This window comes from Orcinus orca, chromosome 13 (assembly GCF_937001465.1).
Source record: "Orcinus orca chromosome 13, mOrcOrc1.1, whole genome shotgun sequence".
NCBI lineage: Eukaryota > Metazoa > Chordata > Mammalia > Artiodactyla > Delphinidae > Orcinus > Orcinus orca.
This window is the reverse complement of record NC_064571.1, coordinates 60,954,570-60,975,200: the sequence shown is the minus strand read 5'-3', so window position 1 is coordinate 60,975,200 and position 20,631 is coordinate 60,954,570. Positions and strand designations below refer to the sequence as shown.

The following is a 20,631-nucleotide window of genomic DNA, read 5'->3' as shown; positions in this document are numbered from 1 at the left end:
GGTCCCTCAAAGAAGAGTCTGAATCCGAAACTGAAGAAACTTTCTCATGATATTTTGTCAGACTTGGCATGTACAGTATTATTTTGAGACCCAAGTAATAAAGAACAGAGTGGGCTGGGGGTATTGTCTTCATTTCTGAATGGGTGGAGCAAAGCAAGTACAGCAGGTGCTATGTAGGATCCTGCAGCAGAAAAGCAGAATTTACCTGGCGGGTCCCAGCAACAGGGTTGGTGCCTTCTTCAAACAGATTTTGAACAAAGGACTCCTACCAGGACATTGGGCCACCACAGGAACATGAGCAGGTTTGTTCCTAAGCACATGCAAGAAACCCGCTCACAGCTCCTGAATTAACTGGTGAAGATTTTGGGAGCAGAAGTTATTGAAGTCTTTTAGGTGGGCATGTATTGTTGATGTGACTTTTTCGGTTCCCACGGGCTAACTAGGTGTGAGAACATTCAGACTACATCTGATTTACAAAAAAATACCTTGCCATTTCCCAGTTTTATATTTCCTAGGCAGTCCTCACTTTATAAAATAAATATTTCAGAAAAGTTGACTATTTTCTGATAGGTAAAACTCTATTTTCTCATAGGTGGCCATTTTTAGGTATCATTTACATACAAGGAACCATTATATTCTTTTCTAGTCAGGAAAAAATTGGATTAAACACTTGATAAAGAAGAGCATTGAGGGACTCCCTCAATGTGTGGTGGCACAATGGATAAGACTCCACGCTCCCAATGCAGGGGCCCCAGGTTTGATCCCTGGTCAGAGAACTAGATCCCACATGCATGCTGCAACTAAGAATTCACGTGCCACAAGTAAGGAGTCCTGGAGCCGCAGCTAAGGAGCCCGCCTGCCACAACTAAGACCAAATAAATAAATAAATATTTTTTTTAAAAAAAGAAGAGCTTTTTTTTTTATATATCCTCAAGGTTTTCATTAATTAATTAATTAATTTTTGGCTGTGTTGGGTCTTCGTTGCTGCGTGCAGACTTTCTCTAGTTGAGAAGGTGAGCGGGGGCTACTCTTCATTGCAGTGTGCGGGTTTCTCATCGCAGTGGCTTCTCTTTGTTGCAGAGTACGGGCTCTAGGAGCGTGGGCTTCAGTAGTTTTGGCTCGCAGGCTCTAGAGCGCAGGCTCAGTAGTTGTGGCTCACGGGCTTAGTTGCTCCGGAGCATGTGGGACCTTCCCGGACCAGGGCTCAAACCCGTGTCCCCTGCATTGGCAGGAGGATTCTTTTTTATAAATTTATTTATTTTATTTTACTTTTATTTTTTTATTTTTTTGGCTGTGTTGGGTCTTCGTTGTTTGTGCGGGCTTTCTCTAGCTGTTGTTTGTGCGGGCTACTCTTCGTTGCAGTTTGTGGGCTTCTCATTGCGGTGGCTTCTCTTGTTGCAGAGCATGGGCTCTAGGTGCACAGGCTTCAGTAGTTGTGGCTTACGGGCTCTAGAGCGCAGGCTCAGTAGTTGTGATACATGGGATTAGTTGCTCCGCGGCATGTGGGATCTTCCCGGACCAGGGCTTGAATCCGTGTCCCCTGCATTGGCAGGCGGATTCCTAACCACTGTGCCACCAGGGAAGCCCTGGTAGGAGGATTCTTAACCACTGCGCCACCAGGGAAGTCCCCAAAGAAGAGCATTAAGATGAAGGCTAGGTTGGAGAAGTCTGGGCATTGTCAAGCCAACAGGGACACATCCCGTACTCTGAAATTATTCCTCCACTGTTAGCCACTGCCATGGTCTCCATGTTCACAGCTACCAATTTTTTAAGCTCATACTTATGAAGCCTAAAAAATGAGGCTATCGCATCATTTCTGCAGGTACTATGATTGTCACACTAAATTAAAATTTACTTAATATTACTTAGAACAAGTTAATTCCCTATTTATTCTAAAAGCTTGGAACGTTTTATATCAAATGATGTAATCTCTGTTAGGGACCACACTGGCTAGCACACAGGATAAGATTCTACTCCATCAGTGACAAATGAACCTCTAAGGGACATATCTTGTTTTTAACAGTCTGGTTCCTCCCCCTTATAATAGAGCTCTTCTTTCCTGTAAGGAACCTAATCTGGGTATCTTAGTTGGGGCTGAACTTTCCCTCAGGGCCACATGATCATCATCACAAGAGCACACTAGTGGCCAGACCAGGCCAACCAGAGTTCCCCATTTCCTTAGTGTCATTGCTTGTTTCATAGATGTGTAGGTGACCTAGCAGAACATACCAGAATCACCTTCAGGAGTTTATTGTCAGAGCTACTGGGAAAGGCTGCTCTTTTTGCTGGATTTGCTAAGCTGGGAGCATAAGCATCTGGGACTTGAGAAACCCAGAATGAAACTGCAAGAGAGGAGAGCTAGGAGATAGGGAAACAGCCCTGATGACATCATTTGAGTCCCTGGATCCAGTTATACCTAACTCCTTTTAACTCCATGTTAACTCATTTCTTCTCCTACCATCTGCTTTGGAGCAGTAGGCTCAATCCCTCCAGTCCCAGACTAATTTACCTAGCTCACCAGGAGTAGAAACTCCCACCATTTCCCAGTCCTGGATTCCTAGGGTTTCCTTCAGGCATTGGTGCCAATGTAACAACTGGTGAGACAATAAGAATATGCAAGCACATGATTTGTTGTCTTCGTTAACTTTGACCAAAGTCAGGGAGAAAAATAACAGGTTGGAAGTACCTAGAAGCTCTCTCTCAAGCCCACAGGATCTAGATAATCCTTTTTACAAACAAATTATTTTCCTCTAGATAATCCTTTTTACAAACAAATTATTTTCATGATATTACTCTTTTATCTGTGGTCAAATCACTTCCAAAAACTCCTCTCTAAATAGTTCCCGAAGGGGACTTCCCTGGTGGCGCAGCGGATAGGACTCTGCACTCCCAATGCAGGGGGCGCAGGTTTGATCCCTGGTCAGGGAACTGGATCCCACATGCATGCCGCAGCTAAGAGTTCACATGCCACAACTAGGGAGCCCGTGTGCCACATCTAAGGAGCCCACCTGCCGCAACTAAGGAGCCCACATGCTACAAGTAAGACCCGGAGCAACCAAATAAATAAATAAATAAAACCTTTCTCTGGGGTTTTTATTCCTACAGCCAATTATTGGGAACGCTCACTACCATAATTCCTGGAATTCAAAATCAAGTTAACTAGATAAAGGAAGAAAGACTTGGCAGAGTGATCACATGTCTGTTCTTCCTCTCAAGCACCAATAAAATAAAAGTAAAGGAATATACAATAAAAAGGCACTACCCCCAACAACACTGGAAAGGAAACAGAAACAAAGAATATTCAACAAACTATGGAAGATGGAAAGTAAATGAAGTTATAACTAACTTAATAGAACAGAGGAAGGTGAAATCTAAGCATCTCAGAGGGGAATTCCAGTGAATGAGCTAGAAACTGAAAGTCTCAGTGTTTGGAGGCAGCAAGTACCACAAAAGGTAGAAATGAAGATGTGACTCTAAAATTAGTGGGATTGGTGACTATATGTGTGGAAAATGGTTGGACCTCTAGTCCTAGGTCCCCATCTAACTCTAAGCAGCCAGATAAATATTCCCCTCTCTACTCACCACTGCACAGGAGAATGGAAGTTCAAACTCTGGAGAAATCAACCCAAAAGGCTCTGGACTTGGAGACTAAGCCACATGCAGGGCAAGGATAAGTCATAGAGTTGAAAACTGGTATATTATGTAAGAAGCTATATACTGAACTATGGAAGCTCCAGGCATGTCCCTTTCCTGCTCCCAGAATGTCAGTAACCAAGCATATACCTAGCCCCAACCCTTGCCCAATCAGAGATTCTCCTGTAGGGGAAGTAGACAGTCCCAAAGAAGAGACCTCCAGACACTGACAGTAGAGGATCCTCCAATAATAAGGCTAGTTCACTACCCAGTCATTCTACAGCAAAGTCTTTCAGGCAACAAATCTTGTCAATGTACCCAGACCTTGTATATTTCAGGGATTAATCATTTGTCAGTTGCTTCATTTGCAAATATTTTCTACCATTCTGAGGGTTGTCTTTTCTTCTTGTTTATCGTTTCCTTTGCTGTGCAGAAGCTTTTAAGTTTCATTAGGTCCCATTTGTTTATTTTTGTTTTTATTTCCGTTTCTCTAGGAGGTGGGTCAAAAAGGATCTTGCTGTGATTTATGTCATAGAGTGTTCTGCCTATGTTTCCATCTAACAGTTTTATAGTGTCTGGCCTTATATTTCGGTGTTTAATCCATTTTGAGTTTATTTTTTGTGTAGGGTGTCAGGAAGTGTTCTAATTTCATTCTTTTACATATAGCTGTACAGTTTTCCCAGCACCACTTATCGAAGAGGCTGTCTTTTCTCCATTGTATTCTCTTGCCTCTTTTGTCATAGATTAGTTGACCATATGTGCGTGGGTTTATCTCTGGGCTTTCTATCCTGTTCCATTGATCTATATTTCTGTTTTTGTGCCAGTACCGCATTGTCTTGATTACTGTAGCTTTGTAGTATAGTCTGAAGTCAGGGAGTCTGATTCCTCCAGCTCTGTTTTTTTCCCTCAAGATTGCTTTGGGTAAAATAGATAGCTAGTGGGAAGCAGCCGCATAGCGCAGGGAGATCAGCTCGGTGCTTTGCGACCACCTAGAGGGGTGGGATAGGGAGGGTGGGAGGGAGACGCAAGAGGGAGGAGATATGGGGATATGTATATGTATAGCTGATTCACTTTGTTATAAAGCAGAAACTAACACACCATTGTAAAACAATTATACTCCAATAAAGATATTTAAAAAAAAAAAGATTGCTTTGGCTATTTGGGGTCTTTTGTGTCTCCATACAAATTTTAAGATTTTTTGTTCTAGTTCTGTAAAAAATGCCACTGGTAATTTGATAGGGATTGCATTGAATCTGTAGACTCTTTTGGGTAGTATAGTCATTTCCACAATATTGATTCTTCCAATCCAAGAACATGGTATATCTCTCCATCTGTTTGTTTCATCTTTGATTTCTTTCATCAGTGTCTTATAGTTTTTTGAGTGCAGATCTTTTACCTCCTTAGGTAGGTTTATTCCTAGGTATTTTATTCTTTTTGTTGCAATGGTGAATGGGATTGTTTCCTTAATTTCTCTTTCTGATCTTTCATTGTTAGTGTATAGGAATGCAAGAGATTTCTGTGCATTAATTTTTTTTTTTTTTTTTTTTTGCGGTACACGGGCCTCTCACTGTTGTGGCCTCTCCCATTGCGGAGCACAGGCTCCGGACGTGCAGGCTTAGCGGCCATGGCTCACGGGCCCAGCCGCTCCGCGGCATGTGGGATCTTCCCGGACCAGGGCACGAACCCGTGTCCCTTGCATCGACAGGCAGACTCTCAACCACTGCGCCACCAGGGAAGCCCTGTGCATTAATTTTGTATCCTGCAACTTTATTAAATTCATTGATTAGCGTAGTAGTTTTCAGGTGGCATCTTTAAGATTATCTATGTGTAGTATCATGTCATCTGCAAACAGTGACAGTTTTGCTTCTTCTTTTCCAATTTGTATTCCTTTTATTTCTTTTTCTTCTCTGATTGCCATGGCTAGGACTTCCAAAACTATGTTGAATAATAGTGGCAAGAGTGGACATCCTTGTCTTTTTCCTGATCTTAGAGGAAATGCTTTCAGTTTTTCACCATTGAGAATGATGTTTGCTGTGGGTTTGTCATAGATGGCCTTTATTATGTTGAGGTAGGTTCCCTCTATGCCCACTTTCTGGAGAGTTTTTATTATAAATGGGTGCTGAATTTTGTCAAAAGCTTTTTCTGACTCTATTGAGATGATCGTATGGTTTTTATTCTTCAATTTGTTAATATGGTGTATCACCTTGATTGATTTGCATATATTGAAGAATCCTTGCATTCCTGGGATAAATCCCACTTGATCATGGTGTATGATCCTTTTAATGTGTTTTTGGATTCTGTTTGCTAGTATTTTGTTGAGGATTTTTACATCTATATTCATCAGTGATATTGGTCTGTAATTTTCTTTTTTTGTAGTATCTTTGTCTGGTTTTGGTATCAGGGTGATGGTAGCCCGTAGAATGAGTTTGGAAGTGTTCCTTCGTCCGCAATTTTTTGGAAGAGTTTGAGAAGGATGGGTGTTAGCTCTTCTGTAAATGTTTGATAGAATTCACCTGTGAAGCCATCTGGTCCTGGACTTCTGTTTGTTGAAAGATTTTTAATCACAGTTTCAATTTCAGTGCTTGTGATTGGTCTGTTCATATTTTCCACTTCTTCCTGCTTCAGTCTTGGAAGGTATACCTTTCTAAGAACTTGTCCATTTCTTCTAGGTTGTCCATTTTATTGTCATAGAGTTGCTTGTAGTAGTCTCTTAGGATGCTTTGTATTTCTGCAGTGTCTGTTGTAACTTATCCTTTTTCATTTCAAATTTTGTTGATTTGAGTCCTCTCCCTCTTTTTCTTGATGAGTCTGGCTAAAGGTTTATCAATTTTGTTTATCTTCTCAAAGAACCAGCTTTTAGTTTTGTTGATCTTTGCTATTGTTTTCTTTGTTTTTATTTCATTTATTTCTGCTGTGATCTTTATGATTTCTTTCCTTCTACTAACTTTGGGTTTGGTTTCTTTCTACTAACTTCTTCTTTCTCTAGTTCCTTTAGGCGGAAGGTTAGATTATTTGAGATTTTTCTTGTTTCTTGAGGAAGGATTGTATTGCTATAAACTTCCCTCTTAGAACTGCTTTTGCTGCATGCCAAAGGTTTTGGGTCATCGTGTTTTCATTGTCATTTGTCTCTAGGTATTTTTTGATTTCCTCTTTGATTTCTTCAGTGATCTCTTGGTTATTTAATAAAGTATTGTTTAGCCTCCATGTGTTTGTGTTTTTTATGTTTTTTTCCCTGTAATTGATTTGTAATCTTATAGTGTTGTGGTCGGAAAAGATGCTTGATATGATTTCAATTTTCTTAAATTTACCAAGGCTTGATTTGTGACCCAAGATGTGATCTACCCTGGAGAATGTTCCATGTGCACTTGAGAAGAAAGTGTAATCTGCTGTTTTTGGATGGAATGTCCTATAAATATCAATTAAATCTATCTGGTCTACTGTGTTATTTAAAGCTTGTGTTTCCTTACTAATTTTCTGTCTGGATGATCTGTCCATTGGTGTAAGTGAGGTGTTAAAGTCCCCCACTATTATTGTGTTACTGTCAATTTCCTCTTTTATAGTTGTTAGCATTTGCCTTATGTATTGAGGGGCTCCTGTGTTGGGTGCATATATATTTATTTATAATTGTTATATCTTCTTCTTGGATAGATCCCTTGATCATTATGTAGTGTCCTTCCTTGTCTCTTGTAACAGTCTTTATTTTATTTTTTTTAATTAATTTATTTATTTATTTTTGCGGTATGCAGGCCTCTCACTTTTGTGGCCTCTCCCGTTGCAGAGCACAGGCTCCAGACACGCAGGCTCAGCGGCCATGGCTCACGGGCCCAGCCGCTCCTTTAAGAACTCAACAGTAGAGTTCTTAAAGATTATTTTATTTAATGTTTTGTACCAGTATACAAATAATTGCACAATTATTAAAATTATGATATAATCTTTATTATTCTGACTTGTATTATTATTTTCATAAGGATTTACATTTATTGACTCAATATAAATCTATTGTTCTTCCTACAACAGTCTAGCAAATGCACTCTTAATAGTTGTATTAAATGTCCATCTATTTCCCTATTTATTTAACTATTGAAAAGTTCTTCATAATTTTCATATAAAATTAACATCTTTCATAATCATCGTTAATTATTCTGGCATATTCCTCTTGCAATAATAAATACATATTTTTACTTCAGAGACTGATAGAATTTCAACATACAAAAGCATACAAAGAGATTTTTCATTCCAACTTATATCTAGAAAGCTAAATTATATTTGAAAAGGAATATCCAGATATTAACAATAAATCCAAATTACACGTCTTGTTCAAGTAATTTGTTATAGCTGCACTGATTAGCTATAAAATTAACTACAAGATCATGTGATCATTGGTCATGCCTTGATCCCTGAACTGGGTGCCAGAGATGATCTTGAAGCAGGATTCAGCTATCTGGCCTTCCCAAAGCCAAAGCTGCTGCCAGAATTGTAGTGCTTCCTTCACTCCGAAAAGTTTAAAATATGCAGAAAACCTGATTTTGTTTAAGGATGTTAGAGAACAAAATTCAACTGAATAAATTTTAAAGATATTATTGGCTGTATTCAATGATTCATGAATCAGGCAGCATCCAATCTAGCAGATAGAAAGGAGCTCCAGGGAGTGGTACAAAATGAATGACTTTTATAGGTAGAAGGGAGCAGGTACAAGGAAGTTGTACTTGGCGAAAAGGCAGATGACAGGGGTTCTGTCAGGCAGATGACCTAACTAGTGCTGATTCCTAATTGACTGGTTTAAGATTTCATTTCTGGGAGAGCCAAACTGTAGTTAAGTCTCAGTTGAGAAACTGAGGGCTTAGCTTAAGTGACTCCATTTTGGGCCTATTGTCTTGTTTTTAACAAGGATTACATGGACATGTATCACAATTATAAAGGCACGTCTGAGAGTAAAAACCAAATTCAGGTATGAATTTTCTTCTTTTGTGGGAAAAGTGAGGAATGCACTAGGTGAAGAATACACAGAAGGGCCGATTGTATTTGCAAAGTTTTATTGCTTAAGCAAGATTTGAAACTTGACTGTTTATTATATTTTTCTCTATTTTTTTTGCATGCTTCAAAAATTTAAGCAGAGAATTAAAAACTGTGCTTATGAAGAAATCGTACTGTTCTAGAAACCAGAAATATTACTTTCCCATTTATGAACTTTTTTTTTTTTTTTGGCTGTGCCACGCGGCATGCGGGATCTTAGTTCCCCAACCAGGGATCAAACCCATGCCCCCTGCAGTGGAAGTGCGGAGTCTTAACAACTGGACCACCAGGGAAGTCCTATGAACTTTATAAATTGGAAAAAGATTTTAAAATAGGGATTTATCTTTTCTTCAGAGGTGAAATTATTGGTTATTAAAGCATCCACGCAGCTGTTGATTTATTTAAATCTCAAAAAAATAAGATAAAAATAAACAGAAAGCTAACTTAACTGTACACCATTTTTAATAGCAAACTGGTACAAAATGTCTTCCTGCTATAGTGATAGTAATTAAAGGCAAAGGAAAAATGTAGCTAAGAGGAAAAGAAACTTGATAGTTTGATTGTATCTGAAACCAAATGAACAACATTCAAATCTGCAGTCTTCAGGTGTAAGACCGCTACCTTAAGTGGAACGTAACCCAATATCAAAATCTGTCTCATTGAAATGTTCCTTCACTTCTGTTTGGGCACGGTTTTTTTTTCTCAATATTATCTGGCACAAATTTTCTGTTTCCAAAGTTCCTCAGACCTCTGGTCAGAAAGCCGTGGTTCTAGACCTCTCTGGTGATAGTTGTTTGCTCAGTACCTGCCTCATTTCCTGTTTTCTCTCTCATCTAGATACATACAACAGGTATGAAGTAGAGCAGGATATGACAGTTAGAGGGAATGCTGCAAACAATAATGAAAGCAATTACTCTGAGTCTTAGGCCCATTTTCTCATTTTCATTTTAGTAGATAAAAGATATTCTCTCTTGCAAATAACACAAAGAGGTACAGGGGCTGTACCGTACCAGGGGAGAAGAAAGGCACCTGGCTCAGTTATCACTTTCAATCAGCAAATGTTTGGCCCCTTCAGGCCTTAGGGTTTGTTTTTTTTTTTTCTTTTCTCTTTTTTAATTAAAGGCTTCCCACTAATGAGATTTTGCATTTGAATTTTGAGTTTTGTAACTTTATATCTAATTTATGTCTTTATAAATCTCACTTACTTTTAAGAAAGGCTGAAATGTAAGAGACAAGATTTAGAAAACAGCATGATTCTATAGGACAAAATGAGGAAAGAGATGAGGCGCTTAAAAGTTCTGCTTTCATTGGGTGCAGTACTGCATCATCAGTTCCTTCACACACACACACACACACACACACACACACACACACACTCACAAAACTCTACTACAGCAGATGAATTGCCTTCCATGATATATTTACATCCAATTACCTACCCCCAAAGCTCATTTTTGTAGTGCTTCCTACTGACTTTCCAGCAGAAAATCACTCTTTTAAAAATGTGTGCTCAAAGTAAATTAGTGGTTGCCTAGGCTTGTGGGGCTAGGGGTGGGGATAAGAGTGACTGCTACTGGGTAGGGGGTTATTTTCTAGGATAATAAAAAGGTTCTGAACTTAGATTTGGATGGTGGTTGCACAACTCTGTGAATATATTAACACCATTGAATTGTACACTTTAAATGGATGAATTTTATGGTTTGCAGATTATTTCAATAAAGATTTTTTAAAAATCTGTTCTGCAGGAGGAATCTGAAAGAGAAGAGTGCCATAAAGAGAAGTCTCTTGGATTTGAGTAATCTCTTTGCCAAAGCTTTAAGGCCAGGAAACAAAGGTCAGACCTGAGGTTTTTGATTCAATATATCCTAATATTCCACCATTTTCTCTCCCTACCTTCCATCAAGATCCTTCTTTATAATTTATCACATGAATAATATAACCCAGTGGAGCCCTGTGATAGACTTCAGGGATTGGCAACCCAAAAGCCATTCACAATGTCCTCTTCTCCCACCCTTTTCCACTATAGGGGCTAGAGAGCAAAATACAGTTGGCCCTCTGTATTTATCCATGGATTTAGCATTCATGGATTCAACCAACCTCAGATTGAAAATATTCAAAGCAAAAAAAGAGTCTAGAAAGTTCCAAAGAGCAAAACTTGAATTTGCCACATGCTGGCAACTACTTACATTAGCATTTACATTGTATGTACAGCTATTAGCATAGCATTTGCATTTATTAGGTATTATAAGTAATCTAGAGAGGATTTAAAGTATAAGGGAGCATATGAGTAGGTTATGTGCAAATACTACACCATTTTGTATAAGGGATTTGAGCATCCACAGTTTGGTATCCGAAGGGGTCCTGGAACCAATCCCCCAACGACTATATTTCTTTTTCCATTTTTGCTGCTGGAAGCAGCTGTATGACTTCATTCTGGTCAATAGAATGTAAGCAGAACTCTCTCAGATGAGATTTCCAGGGAAGTCTTGTTTACAGATTAAAAGGGGTAATCACAACTGGCAGAGCCCTTTTGTTCCTTTGTCTCTTCCTCCTTCTTCCTGCCTAGAAAGCAGGCATGAGGCCTGGAGATGCAACAGCCAGCTGGTGACATGAGAGGACAAGCATGAGAATAAAAGCCCATAAGCTAATGAAGGTGGAGCAGAAAGACTTGGTCCTTGTCAGCATTTCTCAGCAGCTGTACCAGTGCTGGACTGCTCAGCTCTGGATTTCTCATTATGTGAGAAAAAGAAAACTCTTTTTTGTTAACCTACTATGACTTGCTGTTGCAAACAAGTATCCTATTACTTGCAACCACAAGCGCTTTTAACAAGCCAATTATGAGACTTTTATATTTAAAAATTATCTAAATATGTCAATGTCAAAGTGGGTTTACTTTAATGTCCAGGGGCTGCTTGTTGTACACAGAAAAGACCATTTATAGTTAATCTGGGTTCAAATTGTTATATAATTTATTGAAGACACAAATTTTCCTTAAGCCTTTAAGTTTAATTTAAAATATTTTATCTTCCTTAAAGATCTAATAAGTGCCATACTAGAGATCTACGCAAAGATGAAGAAAAAAAAAAACGTGGTTTCACAGAAACACATTTGAGCTAGGCCTTAAAGAATGTAGAGAAAGGAAAATTCCAGACAGAAGAATACATAAACTCAGAAGCATGAAAGGCCATGATGTGTTAAGTGGGCGTGGGAGGCCGGAGAAGGGGAGATGAGGCTGGAAGGCAAATTGAAGTCAAATTGTTCAGTCTTATATACCAGACTAAGTACACTAAAGTTTAAACTTTATCCTACAGCAAACTGGAAGCTCTTAGAAGTTTTGAAGGAAGGGAGTGACGTGATTATGTGGGTGTTTCAGAAAGAAAAAGAGATTGGAGGAGGCCATAGAGGCTATTTGGAGAATATTGCAGTAGAACTAATGAGAGAGGATAAAGGTCATTAAGAAAACCCCACTGCAGACGCTGCAGGGGACCCCCAGGGCAGCAGGCCAATGGAGGTTGAAGCAGAGGCTCACAGTCAGAGGAAGCTGAGTGGAGGCCAAGTCTGCAAGGGAGAAGGGGGGTCAGCATTCCTAGGAAGCATTGCCAAGGCTGTTAAGAGCCACGTGTTAATTGCAGCAGGCTGCAGCTTTGGAAACCCATGAGGCCCATAGCAAACAAGTGAACGTGGGGGCAGAGGAGGCAAGGGACCCCCAGCCGAGGACCCTGGCTCTTCCTGCTGTGACATGTACTCATAAGCCATACCCCTCCCTCTTCTCAACACCTGCTCAACAAGTTAGAAAAAGAAGCAGGGAGAGGGGCGGTTATCTGAGAGTTTGGATTTTTTTGTTGTTGCTTTTTTGGGGGGAGGGGGATTTGTTTTCTGTTTTTTTAATGCAAGAGAAACTGAACATACCTGTTAAATTAATTCAACAAGGAAGCCATTAAACTGAGGTGGCTCTAATGCCATGGGGGCCTATGTAAGCAAACCAAAATCTAAGCCTGTCAATGCCTCAAGTTTAGGAAATTGAAACCTAAGGACAACGAGTCACAAATAGCCAACTGGGCTTTAAGATACAGCCAATCAGGAACTCCCTGGCGGTCCAGTGGTTAGGGCTCCTCACTGTCACTGTCAAGGGCCTGGGTTCGATCCCTGGTTGGGGAACTAAGATCCCACAATCTGCACAGCACAGCCAAAAAAAAAAAAATATATATATATATCCAATCAATAATTTCCTTACTTTGCTTCCACTTTCTTTCTATAAAAGTGTCTCTCCAGGCTCCTGTTAGTGGAGAGCTCCTGACCACTTCCAGTTTGGTGGTGCCCTATGCCAATCCATTTTTGCTCAAACAAACTCTTAAAAAGTTTTAAATGCCTCACTGTGTCTTTTAACACACTTAAAGGGCTCATTTCAGTTATCAGCATTACCATGCTTTAAACCAGTTGGGACGTTTGGCTAATCATCACCACCACAAACAACTAACCAGTAGGTAGGAGCTCAAGAGAAGACCACATCAGTTATGGACAAAATAATAGGAAAATCCATTTTCTCTGCACAACAAAGTTGAATTATACACTCTGAATCAGAAGCACACAAAAAAAGCCAAATCGAAAATACAAACATTGGCTGGTTATATGCCGCACCCACCATGGGAGGCACTGAATCCGTGGGGCGTCAGCAATCCAGTCATCAGAGACAACTCCCACTTACGAGCAAGTGCATTTTGGGGGGCCTAGCCCTGGCCCAAACTCTCCAGCTTTCTGCTCCAATCCATGCTTATCAAATGGTCCTTGATTATTAATTCATCATCACTAGTTCTTCAATACTAGAGGCTGGCAGTGGAAAAGGATAACCTCCCTTTAAGGAAATAGAATGGGCTTTTATTTTATACATCAGTCTCATAAGAGTGTAGCTGGTATTAGTCGCCCTAAGCAGGACTCATCCTGGGGCTCTAACAAGACGGCGTTTCCTTAACACAACATCATAATTCAACTGTACTTCAATAGGGAGTTCCCTGGTGGCCTACTGGTTAGGATTCCAGGCTTTCACTACCGCAGACTGGGTTCAATCCCTGGCTAGGGAACAGAGATCCCGCAAGCCGTGTGGCACAGCCAAAAAACTCCAAAAAGTACTTGAAAAAGTAAATTAAAAAAAAAAAATGGACTGAGTTTCTTGCCTGAAAGGCCGAGGACTAGACTCTGGACTCATGGGTGAATCCAAACCCTGGTAATCGCTTGGCCAGTTTCTCCTGGTGACACCAGTATTTCCCTGTCCTGCCCCTTCTATCAATGTCATGTCACACTGTGGACTCCAATTGAGAAGGAGAAGAACCTACATGGAAGCAACAGAATCTGGCCAGATCCACATATTTCTTCTAAGGTCCTATGCCTGCCCCATGACACACTCCAGGTGTGGTGGCCAAGCTGTCCACTCAGTGACTCATCCCTGAACCACTTCCCATCACCTGGCCTACTTGCTTCTGACCAACTAAAAAATTCTGGCTGCTGACTTTTATATTCCTTCTCCTACTTATTTCCCCACTGCTCCCATTGGATTTGACCTTGGCTAACTCAAAAAGCCTTGGGTGACACCTTTCCTGTTTTAGCCTGTCTCCTTCTACCCCAGCCATGAACTGAAGGGCTACACTCCCACTAGGCCTGCCCTGGCCTTGCTGGCAGAACTTAGATGCACAGAACTCTCCAGGGCACACTCCTCCTGTCAGAAGAGGAACAACTTAGACTCAACCACGCTGGACTCAACCAGATTCAGCCCAAGATGTGATGATCCCAGCAATTTCCAGAACCGTTGGCTGGGCTCTCCTACCACAGGGATTTGAGTTCAGCAAAAAGAAAGGAAAACATTCAGCAGGACTGGTGATTTCCCAGGGAGGCTCTGAGAAAGTAGCTTTTCAGTAAGTAGCATTTGTAGGCCGAAGCTTTTCCTACTTGGCAGCCCAGTGCTGCCATGTCAGCGCTGCCATTTCCACAGCAGTGATTATGGAGTGACTGACATTCGGTACTGTGGCTGCAGCGACTCCAGCCCACAGTTAAGTCACACCAGCTCAGCATGTTCCCTTTTAATTACTTACCATTCTGAGGTAGGTATTGGAGCCAGGCAGGCCTGAGTTTGAATACCGGCCGTACATAGTTGGCCACATCTTCTCTGAGTCTCGGTTTTCCCAGCCATGAAATAATAACAGCTATACCTTCCTCACAGATAAACCACATGAAAACGCCTAGCATGCACATCCCTGACACAGCAGACACTGACCAGTGTTAATTCTGATTCCTTTTGCTGAGATTCTGATTCCAACCTGAGGCAGAATCTCCAGGATCCTAAAGATCTGCTTCACCTGGGAGTCCTTTGTACTCAATTGTAATTCTTCCTCGTCTTTAAGTCAGGGGAAGGTGGTAACCTACAATCAGACTTGGAGCTCTGACTGGACAAGCTTATAGAAAGGAATAGTTTTGGGGTTGGGTGTAAGACTAAAGGAAATGCTCACTCCCTGGCTTTCAACCTTCAGCGAGCATGGGAATCATTTAGGGAGTTTATTAAAAATACAGGGACTTCCCCGGGTATCCAGGAGCTAAGACTCTACGCTTCCACTGCAGGGGGCACAGGTTCTTTCCCTGATCGGGGAACTAAGATTGTGCATGCCAAGCGGCCAAAAATAATAACAATTAATAAATAAAAATTTAAAAATAAATAAAAATACAGATACTCAGGTTCCTCTCTCAGTGACTGTCACTGAGTCACTGAGAGTCAGACCCAAGAATCTACATTTTAAATAAGTTTCCGAGGGCTTCCCTGGTGGCGCAGTGGTTGAGAGTCCGCCTGCCGGTGCAGGGGACATGGGTTCGTGCCCCAGTCCGGGAAGATCCCACATGCCGCAAAGGGCCCGTGAGCCAGGGCCGCTGAGCCTGCGCGTCCGGAGCCTGTGCTCCGCAACAGGAGAGGCCACAACAGTGAGAGGCCTGCGTACCGCAAAAAAATAAAAAATAAAAATAAGTTTCCAAGATTATTCTAATGTGCACCAAAGTATGAGAATCACTGCCCTGTCTGGAAGTTTCTCTCTTCTCCTCCTTGACCTGGTTATTCTGGTAGACAGAGTGGGTGGTGGGGCCCAGTTGAGGGCTGTGGTAATAATAAAAAATTATTTGGTCTTTGTCTCCAGTTCCTGGCACAAAGCTCCCAAATCCTTGGACTCTCTTGAGTGATGAGTGTCGTATGCTAATGTGGTAACCCTTAGGGGAGTTAAGTGGTGGGGACCCACACTAGATAGCTTCAGGATGGGGACTGGTCACAAGAAAAACCAACCAAGTGATGAAAGGGCTAGACTTTCAGCCCCAGCCCCTGACCTCCGCAGGGAGGGAGAGAGGTGGAGACTAAGTTCAATCACCAATGGCCAGTAATTTAATTAATCATGCCTAGCTAATAAACCCTTGATTAAAAACCTAAAAAATAAGTTCCATGGGCTTGCAAGTTGGTGAACACATTCATGTGCTGGGAAGATGGCACGACAGGAGAGAGCATGGAAGCTCTGTGCCAATCCCCACTCCCCACCCCCATCCCCTATAACTGGCCCTATGCATCTGTAGGGGAGCAAAATTTGCCACCCCAAAATATCTCTTGACATGCAGATTATTCTGAACTGAAAACTATCAAGGCCCAAAAGACTTAGGAAGAACTTTTGACCTTCCCCCTAACTGCCTAAAGAATGTAGGGGCCCTGTTCTAGGGAGGGAGCTATCACCATAGATAACTATAGTATGAACTAAGTATGACTGGCAGAGAGGAACCTAGCAAAGTCTGTTTGTTAAAATCCCTCTCTGTGTCCCACTGTCTCTGCATGGCCCAGCAAACATTTGTTTACCAACAAACATTTGCTTTTCCACCTCATGTTAATTGCCTTCCTCCCCTTTAGAGTCCCAAACCACTACCCCCAACATCCTCTTTTGTCTCTAACTGAAGATGGTGTTTAAGGTGAGGGTTCTGGCCATTTTGGTGAGTTACTCAGTTTTCCTTGGCCTCTCCCATGTATACATGTTATTAAATTAGTGTTTGATTTTCTCCTGTTAATCTTTCTCATGTCAATTTAATTCTTAGACCAACCAGAAGAACCTAGAAGGGTAAGGGAAATTTTTTTTCTTCTCTGACACATCTCTTCCATTTGGTTGTTCCTGAGTTATATCCTTTATAAGGAACTGGTAGATGTAAGTAAAGTGTTTTTCCTGAGTTTTATGAGTCATTCTAGAATATTATCAAACCTGAGGGAATGGACACCAAGGGGGAAAAGTGGCAGGGGGGTGGTGGTGGGATGAATTGGGAGATTGGGATTGACATGTATACACTAATATGTATAAGATAGATAACTAATAAGAACCTGCTGTATAAAAAAATAAAAATAAAATAAAAAAAAAAAAACACCTGAGGGGAGCTTGTGGGAACTCCCAAATCTGTAGTTAGCCAGGCAGAAGAGTGGGTAGCCTGCGTACCCCATTTGCAGCTGGTCTGAAGTAGGGGCAGTCATGTGGGAGTGAGCCCCTTAACTCATGGGACCTTACCCTAATTCTAGGTAGATAGTGTCAGAATTGAATTGAATTGTTGGGCACTCAATTAGTGTCATAGAATTGGTTGGTATGTGGTAAAACAGCACACATTTCGTATCAGAAGTGGTGTCAGAAAAAAAACACTACACAGGGGCCTGTCACATTCTGTCTCCTCTTGACTTCACCTGGCCCTTGTATAACCACACTCCTTTATAGAATGTGGTTGAGCCCAGAAGAAACAGCCAATTCCGCTGCAATTCTCTGACCTAAATTCAGTGTTGACCTTTTGAAGAGGAATAGAAGTAGGGCTAAAATTTTCCCTGTTCAAGCCTACCCAAAAGGAGGGCAGAATTTGCCTATAGGCTTCTGACTTGCTGACTGTAATCCACAGCACGCCCAGAAGACAGTCTCCAACAAACCAAGGAGCAAAAGGCCCGCTTTACAGTAGGGTACGAGCTCATTTACTGGAATCATCTATGGACTAGCTGACTGCCTTGACTCTGGCTGGACCCTGCCTGAGCTGCCCCGTAACCTTTTGAGCCTGGCCATTAGTGTTTGCCAGGCCCCTTCCCTCTAGCTAGATTCTCTGCCTCTGTTCCTCTTGGCTATTTACCAGTGCCCCAAAGTTGCTGCCATAAACTCACATAGCAATTTCCACTGGAATGTGCCCCAGGAGTCCAGGTAAAGTCTTTTCTGATAAGCCTTCCCATCCTGGCCTCACATCTGATAGGCCTCCTGTGCCCCCAGCGTTTGCTGTTAAAATGCTATCCCCTCACTTCCTTGCCTTCTCTGCTCTCTCTCTCTTCCTAGAGAAGCCACATGGTTTCATCAGTCAATGCCGCACATCTTGGTATATCTGCTGATGTACCTGAGACCATTCCAAGGGCCTCATTCTTAGTCTTTTTTTTTTTTTTTTAATACATGATAATTTTTGACAAGGATTTCTTCTGCCAGAACCCTCTTCAGGACAAAGTTAACCTGGTCAATAATTGTCTTACCCACCTGCAGGGAGAGAGACACAGTCAATTTGGTAAGAGATGGTACAAAATCAAGGGAGGTGACTGAGGCAATGTGCTGAAGTCCAAGTAGAATGAACTGGCCAAATGCTTCTACTTTGAGCAGAGGCTCAAGTCTTCCATGAAGGAGAAGCTTCCCCAAGACTAGAAGGCCAGAGCCACCACTAACTAGTAGAGAACACCTGCCAGCTACAAGGTCATCCCAGGGACCTCAGCTGGGTACTACTTAGGACAGTGCCCCAAGCAACTCCCAGTCAGCTGGCCTTGGGAAATTCCTTACTGTAACTATACTGGGTCAACACTGACTCTTGGAAATCCCTCCCTCCAACTGTGGTTCTGTCTCCTCTTCCATGACAGAAATAGCCCTTGTCCTGGGCTGACTGACTTGGAGTTCTCCACGTCTTTTACAGGATCCACTTATGTGAGGGTTGGGGGGAAATCCTGTGTGGCTTGGGCTCTTGAAAATGGTTCCCAAGCTGCACCACCCACCTTCTGGGCATAATAAACTTCTCCAAGTAGAGCTCTTCCAGACCTTGCAGCTTTGATCCTTGGAGTCTCTAGCACCATACTCACAAACACACCATCATCTGGAGTAAAATCTCTGTCATTTTCCAGATCCTTGGAAGTCATATGATTCCTCTGTGTTCTCACTTTGGGCAGTGCCTGTAGAGTATCTGATACCTGTAGTCCCATCCCGAGTGTGTACTCATAGATATCTGGCTGCGACCAGTACCCACCCAAGCCACAGGGTCAGATTCTCATTATGTACAAAGAATGGGAGGAACAAAGTGGTGATTAGCAACCCTCTAAGGTCCCTGGAAAGTATTTACTTAAATACCACCAACTTTTAGTAAAGAATGTGGCAGAGTGCCACTTATTCTCCAATGTCTTCTCCTTTATACTACATTAATAGAATACCTAGAATAAAGATTATACATTTCCCAACATACCCTGAACTTTGATATGGTTATGTGAATACACTGTGGCCAATGGGAGATGAAGGGAAGTGAAGTATAGAACTTTCAGGATGTGTTCTTAAAGGGAGGGGGGCTGCCCTTTCTCCAACAGTTCCTCTCCCTGTCTCCTCTCCTCCACCCTGTTCCTCTAATTGTGGACATGGTAGCATATCTCCTTGGCCAAGTGGACTTTAGGCCACACCCTACAGATGATGAAGCAACAAGTTAGAGGGAGCCTAGGTCCCAGATGACCATATTGAGCAGAGCTGCCATCCCAACCTCGGACCACCTGTTGAAACAAGCAGTGGTGAGCCTGAGCATCCCTGAACATCCCTTTTGGGTATGCCAGCAATGCAAGACCTTGACTGCTTTTAGCCAATCATTTCTCAGAGTTGAGTTTGCAATCAACAGGCTCAAGAGATAATGTAACGTCTTCTTCCAGACAAAGAGCAGGCTTGCTTACCAGCCACTGTAAAAGTGGTAGATTTCAGTTGAAATGCAAACCCGCTATATGTAGAGTGTCCATCTTTGTCCCTCCATGCTGCCTCCATGGTTTTTTTTTTGGCCGCACCACACAGCATGCGGGATCTTAGTTCCCCGACCAGGGATTGAACCCATGCCCCCTGCACTGGGAGCATGGAGTCTTAACCACTGGACCGCCAGGGAAGTACCCCTCCGTGGGTTTTGAAAGGCATGAGGAACCAGCACCAACATGATGCCCATGATGCTTGGATGCAGTAATAAAATTTTTTGTCTCAGACCTAGGAATGTTGTATCTTCAGCCAGCATCCGTGAAACAGCAATTTATTAGCTTGCAAGTAAAGTAAACCCCCAGAACTTCACATACCTACCACTGGACTGTTTTTAGGAAAGAAATCACCTTGTATCTCTTTTAAGCCACTATTATTTTGGATGTCTGTTACAGACAGCCAAATATAATTCTAACGAATCAAAGAGTAATTTTTTGAAGTTCTGATTTGGCAAAAAAAACTGCTTATTACATCTTGTCAGAAATTTATCATTCAAGCTGAGCCAAATGTGATCCATTCAAAAGCAGGAAATTATAAAAGTGTTGGGACCTCTTGAACAAGTGACATAGCATATAGGAATTAAGGGATTAAGATCACACTATGACTGGCTCCCATGGTTAGCAGATATGGAACGGACTGAATCAAAGCTTACTGAATCAGGCAGGCAAGATCATGAGAGCGAATGCTCCACATTTATTTGAATAAGATATCTTAAAAAAAATTTTTTTTTTTTGTCCGCACCGCAGCGCGGTATCTTAATTCCCCATCAGGGATTGGGCCTGTGCCTCCTGCAGTGGAAGCGTGGAGTCTTAACCACTGGACCACCAGGGAAGTCCCTTAAAATGTTTTTTGAATGCTATTTTATGCCAAGAATTATATTCACCCATGATTTTTGATATGTTTCCATATTATGAGGGATGGAGTTCAGATAAACTTGGAG

At 41.7% G+C, this 20,631-nt stretch overlaps 1 protein-coding gene across 2 annotated transcripts in view; it reads left to right on the top strand.

Annotated features, from left to right (window-relative positions):
* The first annotated feature begins 10,462 nt into the window (after positions 1-10,462).
* Positions 10,463-20,631, top strand: part of GALM (galactose mutarotase) — a 77,090-nt gene continuing 66,921 nt past the window's right edge. For both annotated transcript variants that reach the window (XM_049696465.1, XM_049696464.1), the window contains exon 1: positions 10,463-10,480. The gene's annotated coding sequence lies outside the window, so the exon portion shown is untranslated. The remainder of the gene's footprint in view (positions 10,481-20,631) is intronic.